Source organism: Hermetia illucens, chromosome 7, assembly GCF_905115235.1.
Source record: "Hermetia illucens chromosome 7, iHerIll2.2.curated.20191125, whole genome shotgun sequence".
Taxonomy (NCBI): domain Eukaryota; kingdom Metazoa; phylum Arthropoda; class Insecta; order Diptera; family Stratiomyidae; genus Hermetia; species Hermetia illucens.
The window spans coordinates 12,799,221-12,812,052 of record NC_051855.1 but is presented as its reverse complement, the minus strand read 5'-3'; the positions used below and the strand labels follow the sequence as shown (position 1 = coordinate 12,812,052).

The 12,832-nt window shown below is 30.1% G+C and overlaps 1 protein-coding gene across 5 annotated transcripts in view; it reads right to left on the bottom strand.

The window, feature by feature from the left end:
- Positions 1-12,832, bottom strand: part of LOC119660891 (paired box protein Pax-6) — a 148,927-nt gene that overhangs the window by 58,306 nt on the left and 77,789 nt on the right. The gene's annotated exons all lie outside the window — the stretch shown is intronic.

Genomic DNA, 12,832 nt, shown 5'->3' with positions numbered 1-12,832 from the left:
AAAAAAGAAAAAATAAAAATTAGGAATTCTAGGAGGCATGGGTTAGTAGAAAATTAAAACAAAATGTGAGCAATAGAAAGATCGTCAAATAGGTAAGTTTCAATATCTTTCAAGGAATTTAAGGAGGAGTATGGTCCTTGTGTGAGCTATTATCCATATTTCAAAGGCTATACACTTGCCCCCACACGCTGATACCCTAAAATTTCAAAATCGAAAATTGGGTTTTTTTTTCATTATTTGGCAAGTACTAAACGAGAAATTAACAGTCTAAATCCTCGAAAAATGATTTTTCAGCTTTTCCCCATTTTCGTCATCAAAAAATCAAAGGCTATAACCTTGCTTTTTCACGTTGATACCCTAAAATTTCAAAATCGAAATTTGGGTTTTTTTTTCATTATTTGGAAAGTACTAAACGAGAAATTAAGGTCTAAATCCTCGAAAAATGATTTTTCAGCTTTTCCCCATTTTCGTCATCAAAAAATCAAAGGCTATAACCTTGCTTTTTGACGTTGATACCCTAAAATTTCAAAATCGAAATTTGGGTTTTTTTTTCATTATTTGGAAAGTACTAAACGAGAAATTAAGGTCTAAATCCTCGAAAAATGATTTTTCAGCTTTTCCCCATTTTCGTCATCAAAAAATCAAAGGCTATAACCTTGCTTTTTCACGTTGATACCCTAAAATTTCAAAATCGAAATTTGGGTTTTTTTTTCATTATTTGGAAAGTACTAAACGAGAAATTAAGGTCTAAATCCTCGAAAAATGATTTTTCAGCTTTTCCCCATTTTCGTCATCAAAAAATCAAAGGCTATAACCTTGCTTTTTCACGTTGATACCCTAAAATTTCAAAATCGAAATTTGGGTTTTTTTTTCATTATTTGGAAAGTACTAAACGAGAAATTAAGGTCTAAATCCTCGAAAAATGATTTTTCAGCTTTTCCCCATTTTCGTCATCAAAAAATCAAAGGCTATAACCTTGCTTTTTCACGTTGATACCCTAAAATTTCAAAATCGAAATTTGGTTTTTTTTTTCATTATTTGGAAAGTACTAAACGAGAAATTAACGTCTAAATCCTCGAAAAATGATTTTTCAGCTTTTCCCCATTTTCGTCATCAAAAAATCAAAGGCTATAACCTTGCTTTTTCACGTTGATACCCTAAAATTTCAAAATCGAAATTTGGGTTTTTTTTTCATTATTTGGAAAGTACTAAACGAGAAATTAAGGTCTAAATCCTCGAAAAATGATTTTTCAGCTTTTCCCCATTTTCGTCATCAAAAAATCAAAGGCTATAACCTTGCTTTTTCACGTTGATACCCTAAAATTTCAAAATCGAAATTTGGGTTTTTTTTTCATTATTTGGAAAGTACTAAACGAGAAATTAACGGTCTAAATCCTCGAAAAATGATTTTTCAGCTTTTCCCCATTTTCGTCATCAAAAAATCAAAGGCTATAACCTTGCTTTTTGACGTTGATACCCTAAAATTTCAAAATCGAAATTTGGGTTTTTTTTTCATTATTTGGAAAGTACTAAACGAGAAATTAAGGTCTAAATCCTCGAAAAATGATTTTTCAGCTTTTCCCCATTTTCGTCATCAAAAAATCAAAGGCTATAACCTTGCTTTTTGCACGTTCGATACCCTAAAATTTCAAAATCGAAATTTGGGTTTTTTTTTCATTATTTGGAAAGTACTAAACGAGAAATTAAGGTCTAAATCCTCGAAAAATGATTTTTCAGCTTTTCCCCATTTTCGTCATCAAAAAATCAAAGGCTATAACCTTGCTTTTTGCACGTTCGATACCCTAAAATTTCAAAATCGAAATTTGGGTTTTTTTTTTCATTATTTGGAAAGTACTAAACGAGAAATTAAGGTCTAAATCCTCGAAAAATGATTTTTCAGCTTTTCCCCATTTTCGTCATCAAAAAATCAAAGGCTATAACCTTGCTTTTTGACGTCGATACCCTAAAATTTCAAAATCGAAATTTGGGTTTTTTTTTCATTATTTGGAAAGTACTAAACGAGAAATTAAGGTCTAAATCCTCGAAAAATGATTTTTCAGCTTTTCCCCATTTTCGTCATCAAAAAATCAAAGGCTATAACCTTGCTTTTTGCACGTTCGATACCCTAAAATTTCAAAATCGAAATTTGGGTTTTTTTTTCATTATTTGGAAAGTACTAAACGAGAAATTAAGGTCTAAATCCTCGAAAAATGATTTTTCAGCTTTTCCCCATTTTCGTCATCAAAAAATCAAAGGCTATAACCTTGCTTTTTCACGTTGATACCCTAAAATTTCAAAATCGAAATTTGGGTTTTTTTTTCATTATTTGGAAAGTACTAAACGAGAAATTAAGGTCTAAATCCTCGAAAAATGATTTTTCAGCTTTTCCCCATTTTCGTCATCAAAAAATCAAAGGCTATAACCTTGCTTTTTGACGTTGATACCCTAAAATTTCAAAATCGAAATTTGGGTTTTTTTTTCATTATTTGGAAAGTACTAAACGAGAAATTAAGGTCTAAATCCTCGAAAAATGATTTTTCAGCTTTTCCCCATTTTCGTCATCAAAAAATCAAAGGCTATAACCTTGCTTTTTGCACGTTGATACCCTAAAATTTCAAAATCGAAATTTGGGTTTTTTTTTTCATTATTTGGAAAGTACTAAACGAGAAATTAAGGTCTAAATCCTCGAAAAATGATTTTTCAGCTTTTCCCCATTTTCGTCATCAAAAAATCAAAGGCTATAACCTTGCTTTTTCGACGTTGATACCCTAAAATTTCAAAATCGAAATTTGGGTTTTTTTTTCATTATTTGGAAAGTACTAAACGAGAAATTAAGGTCTAAATCCTCGAAAAATGATTTTTCAGCTTTTCCCCATTTTCGTCATCAAAAAATCAAAGGCTATAACCTTGCTTTTTCGACGTTGATACCCTAAAATTTCAAAATCGAAATTTGGGTTTTTTTTTCATTATTTGGAAAGTACTAAACGAGAAATTAAGGTCTAAATCCTCGAAAAATGATTTTTCAGCTTTTCCCCATTTTCGTCATCAAAAAATCAAAGGCTATAACCTTGCTTTTTGACGTTGATACCCTAAAATTTCAAAATCGAAATTTGGGTTTTTTTTTCATTATTTGGAAAGTACTAAACGAGAAATTAAGGTCTAAATCCTCGAAAAATGATTTTTCAGCTTTTCCCCATTTTCGTCATCAAAAAATCAAAGGCTATAACCTTGCTTTTTCACGTTGATACCCTAAAATTTCAAAATCGAAATTTGGGTTTTTTTTTCATTATTTGGAAAGTACTAAACGAGAAATTAAGGTCTAAATCCTCGAAAAATGATTTTTCAGCTTTTCCCCATTTTCGTCATCAAAAAATCAAAGGCTATAACCTTGCTTTTTCACGTTGATACCCTAAAATTTCAAAATCGAAATTTGGGTTTTTTTTTTCATTATTTGGAAAGTACTAAACGAGAAATTAAGGTCTAAATCCTCGAAAAATGATTTTTCAGCTTTTCCCCATTTTCGTCATCAAAAAATCAAAGGCTATAACCTTGCTTTTTCACGTTGATACCCTAAAATTTCAAAATCGAAATTTGGGTTTTTTTTTCATTATTTGGAAAGTACTAAACGAGAAATTAAGGTCTAAATCCTCGAAAAATGATTTTTCAGCTTTTCCCCATTTTCGTCATCAAAAAATCAAAGGCTATAACCTTGCTTTTTCACGTTGATACCCTAAAATTTCAAAATCGAAATTTGGGTTTTTTTTTCATTATTTGGAAAGTACTAAACGAGAAATTAAGGTCTAAATCCTCGAAAAATGATTTTTCAGCTTTTCCCCATTTTCGTCATCAAAAAATCAAAGGCTATAACCTTGCTTTTTCACGTTGATACCCTAAAATTTCAAAATCGAAATTTGGGTTTTTTTTTTCATTATTTGGAAAGTACTAAACGAGAAATTAAGGTCTAAATCCTCGAAAAATGATTTTTCAGCTTTTCCCCATTTTCGTCATCAAAAAATCAAAGGCTATAACCTTGCTTTTTCACGTTGATACCCTAAAATTTCAAAATCGAAATTTGGGTTTTTTTTTCATTATTTGGAAAGTACTAAACGAGAAATTAAGGTCTAAATCCTCGAAAAATGATTTTTCAGCTTTTCCCCATTTTCGTCATCAAAAAATCAAAGGCTATAACCTTGCTTTTTCACGTTGATACCCTAAAATTTCAAAATCGAAATTTGGGTTTTTTTTTCATTATTTGGAAAGTACTAAACGAGAAATTAAGGTCTAAATCCTCGAAAAATGATTTTTCAGCTTTTCCCCATTTTCGTCATCAAAAAATCAAAGGCTATAACCTTGCTTTTTCACGTTGATACCCTAAAATTTCAAAATCGAAATTTGGGTTTTTTTTTCATTATTTGGAAAGTACTAAACGAGAAATTAAGGTCTAAATCCTCGAAAAATGATTTTTCAGCTTTTCCCCATTTTCGTCATCAAAAAATCAAAGGCTATAACCTTGCTTTTTCACGTTGATACCCTAAAATTTCAAAATCGAAATTTGGGTTTTTTTTTCATTATTTGGAAAGTACTAAACGAGAAATTAAGGTCTAAATCCTCGAAAAATGATTTTTCAGCTTTTCCCCATTTTCGTCATCAAAAAATCAAAGGCTATAACCTTGCTTTTTCACGTTGATACCCTAAAATTTCAAAATCGAAATTTGGGTTTTTTTTTCATTATTTGGAAAGTACTAAACGAGAAATTAAGGTCTAAATCCTCGAAAAATGATTTTTCAGCTTTTCCCCATTTTCGTCATCAAAAAATCAAAGGCTATAACCTTGCTTTTTCACGTTGATACCCTAAAATTTCAAAATCGAAATTTGGGTTTTTTTTTCATTATTTGGAAAGTACTAAACGAGAAATTAAGGTCTAAATCCTCGAAAAATGATTTTTCAGCTTTTCCCCATTTTCGTCATCAAAAAATCAAAGGCTATAACCTTGCTTTTTCACGTTGATACCCTAAAATTTCAAAATCGAAATTTGGGTTTTTTTTTCATTATTTGGAAAGTACTAAACGAGAAATTAAGGTCTAAATCCTCGAAAAATGATTTTTCAGCTTTTCCCCATTTTCGTCATCAAAAAATCAAAGGCTATAACCTTGCTTTTTCACGTTGATACCCTAAAATTTCAAAATCGAAATTTGGGTTTTTTTTTTCATTATTTGGAAAGTACTAAACGAGAAATTAAGGTCTAAATCCTCGAAAAATGATTTTTCAGCTTTTCCCCATTTTCGTCATCAAAAAATCAAAGGCTATAACCTTGCTTTTTCACGTTGATACCCTAAAATTTCAAAATCGAAATTTGGGTTTTTTTTTCATTATTTGGAAAGTACTAAACGAGAAATTAAGGTCTAAATCCTCGAAAAATGATTTTTCAGCTTTTCCCCATTTTCGTCATCAAAAAATCAAAGGCTATAACCTTGCTTTTTCACGTTGATACCCTAAAATTTCAAAATCGAAATTTGGGTTTTTTTTTCATTATTTGGAAAGTACTAAACGAGAAATTAAGGTCTAAATCCTCGAAAAATGATTTTTCAGCTTTTCCCCATTTTCGTCATCAAAAAATCAAAGGCTATAACCTTGCTTTTTCACGTTGATACCCTAAAATTTCAAAATCGAAATTTGGGTTTTTTTTTTCATTATTTGGAAAGTACTAAACGAGAAATTAAGGTCTAAATCCTCGAAAAATGATTTTTCAGCTTTTCCCCATTTTCGTCATCAAAAAATCAAAGGCTATAACCTTGCTTTTTCACGTTGATACCCTAAAATTTCAAAATCGAAATTTGGGTTTTTTTTTCATTATTTGGAAAGTACTAAACGAGAAATTAAGGTCTAAATCCTCGAAAAATGATTTTTCAGCTTTTCCCCATTTTCGTCATCAAAAAATCAAAGGCTATAACCTTGCTTTTTCACGTTGATACCCTAAAATTTCAAAATCGAAATTTGGGTTTTTTTTTCATTATTTGGAAAGTACTAAACGAGAAATTAAGGTCTAAATCCTCGAAAAATGATTTTTCAGCTTTTCCCCATTTTCGTCATCAAAAAATCAAAGGCTATAACCTTGCTTTTTCACGTTGATACCCTAAAATTTCAAAATCGAAATTTGGGTTTTTTTTTCATTATTTGGAAAGTACTAAACGAGAAATTAAGGTCTAAATCCTCGAAAAATGATTTTTCAGCTTTTCCCCATTTTCGTCATCAAAAAATCAAAGGCTATAACCTTGCTTTTTCACGTTGATACCCTAAAATTTCAAAATCGAAATTTGGGTTTTTTTTTCATTATTTGGAAAGTACTAAACGAGAAATTAAGGTCTAAATCCTCGAAAAATGATTTTTCAGCTTTTCCCCATTTTCGTCATCAAAAAATCAAAGGCTATAACCTTGCTTTTTCACGTTGATACCCTAAAATTTCAAAATCGAAATTTGGGTTTTTTTTTCATTATTTGGAAAGTACTAAACGAGAAATTAAGGTCTAAATCCTCGAAAAATGATTTTTCAGCTTTTCCCCATTTTCGTCATCAAAAAATCAAAGGCTATAACCTTGCTTTTTCACGTTGATACCCTAAAATTTCAAAATCGAAATTTGGGTTTTTTTTTCATTATTTGGAAAGTACTAAACGAGAAATTAAGGTCTAAATCCTCGAAAAATGATTTTTCAGCTTTTCCCCATTTTCGTCATCAAAAAATCAAAGGCTATAACCTTGCTTTTTCACGTTGATACCCTAAAATTTCAAAATCGAAATTTGGGTTTTTTTTTCATTATTTGGAAAGTACTAAACGAGAAATTAAGGTCTAAATCCTCGAAAAATGATTTTTCAGCTTTTCCCCATTTTCGTCATCAAAAAATCAAAGGCTATAACCTTGCTTTTTCACGTTGATACCCTAAAATTTCAAAATCGAAATTTGGGTTTTTTTTTTCATTATTTGGAAAGTACTAAACGAGAAATTAAGGTCTAAATCCTCGAAAAATGATTTTTCAGCTTTTCCCCATTTTCGTCATCAAAAAATCAAAGGCTATAACCTTGCTTTTTCACGTTGATACCCTAAAATTTCAAAATCGAAATTTGGGTTTTTTTTTCATTATTTGGAAAGTACTAAACGAGAAATTAAGGTCTAAATCCTCGAAAAATGATTTTTCAGCTTTTCCCCATTTTCGTCATCAAAAAATCAAAGGCTATAACCTTGCTTTTTCACGTTGATACCCTAAAATTTCAAAATCGAAATTTGGGTTTTTTTTTCATTATTTGGAAAGTACTAAACGAGAAATTAAGGTCTAAATCCTCGAAAAATGATTTTTCAGCTTTTCCCCATTTTCGTCATCAAAAAATCAAAGGCTATAACCTTGCTTTTTCACGTTGATACCCTAAAATTTCAAAATCGAAATTTGGGTTTTTTTTTCATTATTTGGAAAGTACTAAACGAGAAATTAAGGTCTAAATCCTCGAAAAATGATTTTTCAGCTTTTCCCCATTTTCGTCATCAAAAAATCAAAGGCTATAACCTTGCTTTTTCACGTTGATACCCTAAAATTTCAAAATCGAAATTTGGGTTTTTTTTTCATTATTTGGAAAGTACTAAACGAGAAATTAAGGTCTAAATCCTCGAAAAATGATTTTTCAGCTTTTCCCCATTTTCGTCATCAAAAAATCAAAGGCTATAACCTTGCTTTTTCACGTTGATACCCTAAAATTTCAAAATCGAAATTTGGGTTTTTTTTTCATTATTTGGAAAGTACTAAACGAGAAATTAAGGTCTAAATCCTCGAAAAATGATTTTTCAGCTTTTCCCCATTTTCGTCATCAAAAAATCAAAGGCTATAACCTTGCTTTTTCACGTTGATACCCTAAAATTTCAAAATCGAAATTTGGGTTTTTTTTTCATTATTTGGAAAGTACTAAACGAGAAATTAAGGTCTAAATCCTCGAAAAATGATTTTTCAGCTTTTCCCCATTTTCGTCATCAAAAAATCAAAGGCTATAACCTTGCTTTTTCACGTTGATACCCTAAAATTTCAAAATCGAAATTTGGGTTTTTTTTTCATTATTTGGAAAGTACTAAACGAGAAATTAAGGTCTAAATCCTCGAAAAATGATTTTTCAGCTTTTCCCCATTTTCGTCATCAAAAAATCAAAGGCTATAACCTTGCTTTTTCACGTTGATACCCTAAAATTTCAAAATCGAAATTTGGGTTTTTTTTTCATTATTTGGAAAGTACTAAACGAGAAATTAAGGTCTAAATCCTCGAAAAATGATTTTTCAGCTTTTCCCCATTTTCGTCATCAAAAAATCAAAGGCTATAACCTTGCTTTTTCACGTTGATACCCTAAAATTTCAAAATCGAAATTTGGGTTTTTTTTTCATTATTTGGAAAGTACTAAACGAGAAATTAAGGTCTAAATCCTCGAAAAATGATTTTTCAGCTTTTCCCCATTTTCGTCATCAAAAAATCAAAGGCTATAACCTTGCTTTTTCACGTTGATACCCTAAAATTTCAAAATCGAAATTTGGGTTTTTTTTTCATTATTTGGAAAGTACTAAACGAGAAATTAAGGTCTAAATCCTCGAAAAATGATTTTTCAGCTTTTCCCCATTTTCGTCATCAAAAAATCAAAGGCTATAACCTTGCTTTTTCACGTTGATACCCTAAAATTTCAAAATCGAAATTTGGGTTTTTTTTTCATTATTTGGAAAGTACTAAACGAGAAATTAAGGTCTAAATCCTCGAAAAATGATTTTTCAGCTTTTCCCCATTTTCGTCATCAAAAAATCAAAGGCTATAACCTTGCTTTTTCACGTTGATACCCTAAAATTTCAAAATCGAAATTTGGGTTTTTTTTTCATTATTTGGAAAGTACTAAACGAGAAATTAAGGTCTAAATCCTCGAAAAATGATTTTTCAGCTTTTCCCCATTTTCGTCATCAAAAAATCAAAGGCTATAACCTTGCTTTTTCACGTTGATACCCTAAAATTTCAAAATCGAAATTTGGGTTTTTTTTTCATTATTTGGAAAGTACTAAACGAGAAATTAAGGTCTAAATCCTCGAAAAATGATTTTTCAGCTTTTCCCCATTTTCGTCATCAAAAAATCAAAGGCTATAACCTTGCTTTTTCACGTTGATACCCTAAAATTTCAAAATCGAAATTTGGGTTTTTTTTTCATTATTTGGAAAGTACTAAACGAGAAATTAAGGTCTAAATCCTCGAAAAATGATTTTTCAGCTTTTCCCCATTTTCGTCATCAAAAAATCAAAGGCTATAACCTTGCTTTTTCACGTTGATACCCTAAAATTTCAAAATCGAAATTTGGGTTTTTTTTTCATTATTTGGAAAGTACTAAACGAGAAATTAAGGTCTAAATCCTCGAAAAATGATTTTTCAGCTTTTCCCCATTTTCGTCATCAAAAAATCAAAGGCTATAACCTTGCTTTTTCACGTTGATACCCTAAAATTTCAAAATCGAAATTTGGGTTTTTTTTTCATTATTTGGAAAGTACTAAACGAGAAATTAAGGTCTAAATCCTCGAAAAATGATTTTTCAGCTTTTCCCCATTTTCGTCATCAAAAAATCAAAGGCTATAACCTTGCTTTTTCACGTTGATACCCTAAAATTTCAAAATCGAAATTTGGGTTTTTTTTTCATTATTTGGAAAGTACTAAACGAGAAATTAAGGTCTAAATCCTCGAAAAATGATTTTTCAGCTTTTCCCCATTTTCGTCATCAAAAAATCAAAGGCTATAACCTTGCTTTTTCACGTTGATACCCTAAAATTTCAAAATCGAAATTTGGGTTTTTTTTTCATTATTTGGAAAGTACTAAACGAGAAATTAAGGTCTAAATCCTCGAAAAATGATTTTTCAGCTTTTCCCCATTTTCGTCATCAAAAAATCAAAGGCTATAACCTTGCTTTTTCACGTTGATACCCTAAAATTTCAAAATCGAAATTTGGGTTTTTTTTTCATTATTTGGAAAGTACTAAACGAGAAATTAAGGTCTAAATCCTCGAAAAATGATTTTTCAGCTTTTCCCCATTTTCGTCATCAAAAAATCAAAGGCTATAACCTTGCTTTTTCACGTTGATACCCTAAAATTTCAAAATCGAAATTTGGGTTTTTTTTTCATTATTTGGAAAGTACTAAACGAGAAATTAAGGTCTAAATCCTCGAAAAATGATTTTTCAGCTTTTCCCCATTTTCGTCATCAAAAAATCAAAGGCTATAACCTTGCTTTTTCACGTTGATACCCTAAAATTTCAAAATCGAAATTTGGGTTTTTTTTTCATTATTTGGAAAGTACTAAACGAGAAATTAAGGTCTAAATCCTCGAAAAATGATTTTTCAGCTTTTCCCCATTTTCGTCATCAAAAAATCAAAGGCTATAACCTTGCTTTTTCACGTTGATACCCTAAAATTTCAAAATCGAAATTTGGGTTTTTTTTTCATTATTTGGAAAGTACTAAACGAGAAATTAAGGTCTAAATCCTCGAAAAATGATTTTTCAGCTTTTCCCCATTTTCGTCATCAAAAAATCAAAGGCTATAACCTTGCTTTTTCACGTTGATACCCTAAAATTTCAAAATCGAAATTTGGGTTTTTTTTTCATTATTTGGAAAGTACTAAACGAGAAATTAAGGTCTAAATCCTCGAAAAATGATTTTTCAGCTTTTCCCCATTTTCGTCATCAAAAAATCAAAGGCTATAACCTTGCTTTTTCACGTTGATACCCTAAAATTTCAAAATCGAAATTTGGGTTTTTTTTTCATTATTTGGAAAGTACTAAACGAGAAATTAAGGTCTAAATCCTCGAAAAATGATTTTTCAGCTTTTCCCCATTTTCGTCATCAAAAAATCAAAGGCTATAACCTTGCTTTTTCACGTTGATACCCTAAAATTTCAAAATCGAAATTTGGGTTTTTTTTTCATTATTTGGAAAGTACTAAACGAGAAATTAAGGTCTAAATCCTCGAAAAATGATTTTTCAGCTTTTCCCCATTTTCGTCATCAAAAAATCAAAGGCTATAACCTTGCTTTTTCACGTTGATACCCTAAAATTTCAAAATCGAAATTTGGGTTTTTTTTTCATTATTTGGAAAGTACTAAACGAGAAATTAAGGTCTAAATCCTCGAAAAATGATTTTTCAGCTTTTCCCCATTTTCGTCATCAAAAAATCAAAGGCTATAACCTTGCTTTTTCACGTTGATACCCTAAAATTTCAAAATCGAAATTTGGGTTTTTTTTTCATTATTTGGAAAGTACTAAACGAGAAATTAAGGTCTAAATCCTCGAAAAATGATTTTTCAGCTTTTCCCCATTTTCGTCATCAAAAAATCAAAGGCTATAACCTTGCTTTTTCACGTTGATACCCTAAAATTTCAAAATCGAAATTTGGGTTTTTTTTTCATTATTTGGAAAGTACTAAACGAGAAATTAAGGTCTAAATCCTCGAAAAATGATTTTTCAGCTTTTCCCCATTTTCGTCATCAAAAAATCAAAGGCTATAACCTTGCTTTTTCACGTTGATACCCTAAAATTTCAAAATCGAAATTTGGGTTTTTTTTTCATTATTTGGAAAGTACTAAACGAGAAATTAAGGTCTAAATCCTCGAAAAATGATTTTTCAGCTTTTCCCCATTTTCGTCATCAAAAAATCAAAGGCTATAACCTTGCTTTTTCACGTTGATACCCTAAAATTTCAAAATCGAAATTTGGGTTTTTTTTTCATTATTTGGAAAGTACTAAACGAGAAATTAAGGTCTAAATCCTCGAAAAATGATTTTTCAGCTTTTCCCCATTTTCGTCATCAAAAAATCAAAGGCTATAACCTTGCTTTTTCACGTTGATACCCTAAAATTTCAAAATCGAAATTTGGGTTTTTTTTTCATTATTTGGAAAGTACTAAACGAGAAATTAAGGTCTAAATCCTCGAAAAATGATTTTTCAGCTTTTCCCCATTTTCGTCATCAAAAAATCAAAGGCTATAACCTTGCTTTTTCACGTTGATACCCTAAAATTTCAAAATCGAAATTTGGGTTTTTTTTTCATTATTTGGAAAGTACTAAACGAGAAATTAAGGTCTAAATCCTCGAAAAATGATTTTTCAGCTTTTCCCCATTTTCGTCATCAAAAAATCAAAGGCTATAACCTTGCTTTTTCACGTTGATACCCTAAAATTTCAAAATCGAAATTTGGGTTTTTTTTTCATTATTTGGAAAGTACTAAACGAGAAATTAAGGTCTAAATCCTCGAAAAATGATTTTTCAGCTTTTCCCCATTTTCGTCATCAAAAAATCAAAGGCTATAACCTTGCTTTTTCACGTTGATACCCTAAAATTTCAAAATCGAAATTTGGGTTTTTTTTTCATTATTTGGAAAGTACTAAACGAGAAATTAAGGTCTAAATCCTCGAAAAATGATTTTTCAGCTTTTCCCCATTTTCGTCATCAAAAAATCAAAGGCTATAACCTTGCTTTTTCACGTTGATACCCTAAAATTTCAAAATCGAAATTTGGGTTTTTTTTTCATTATTTGGAAAGTACTAAACGAGAAATTAAGGTCTAAATCCTCGAAAAATGATTTTTCAGCTTTTCCCCATTTTCGTCATCAAAAAATCAAAGGCTATAACCTTGCTTTTTCACGTTGATACCCTAAAATTTCAAAATCGAAATTTGGGTTTTTTTTTCATTATTTGGAAAGTACTAAACGAGAAATTAAGGTCTAAATCCTCGAAAAATGATTTTTCAGCTTTTCCCCATTTTCGTCATCAAAAAATCAAAGGCTATAAC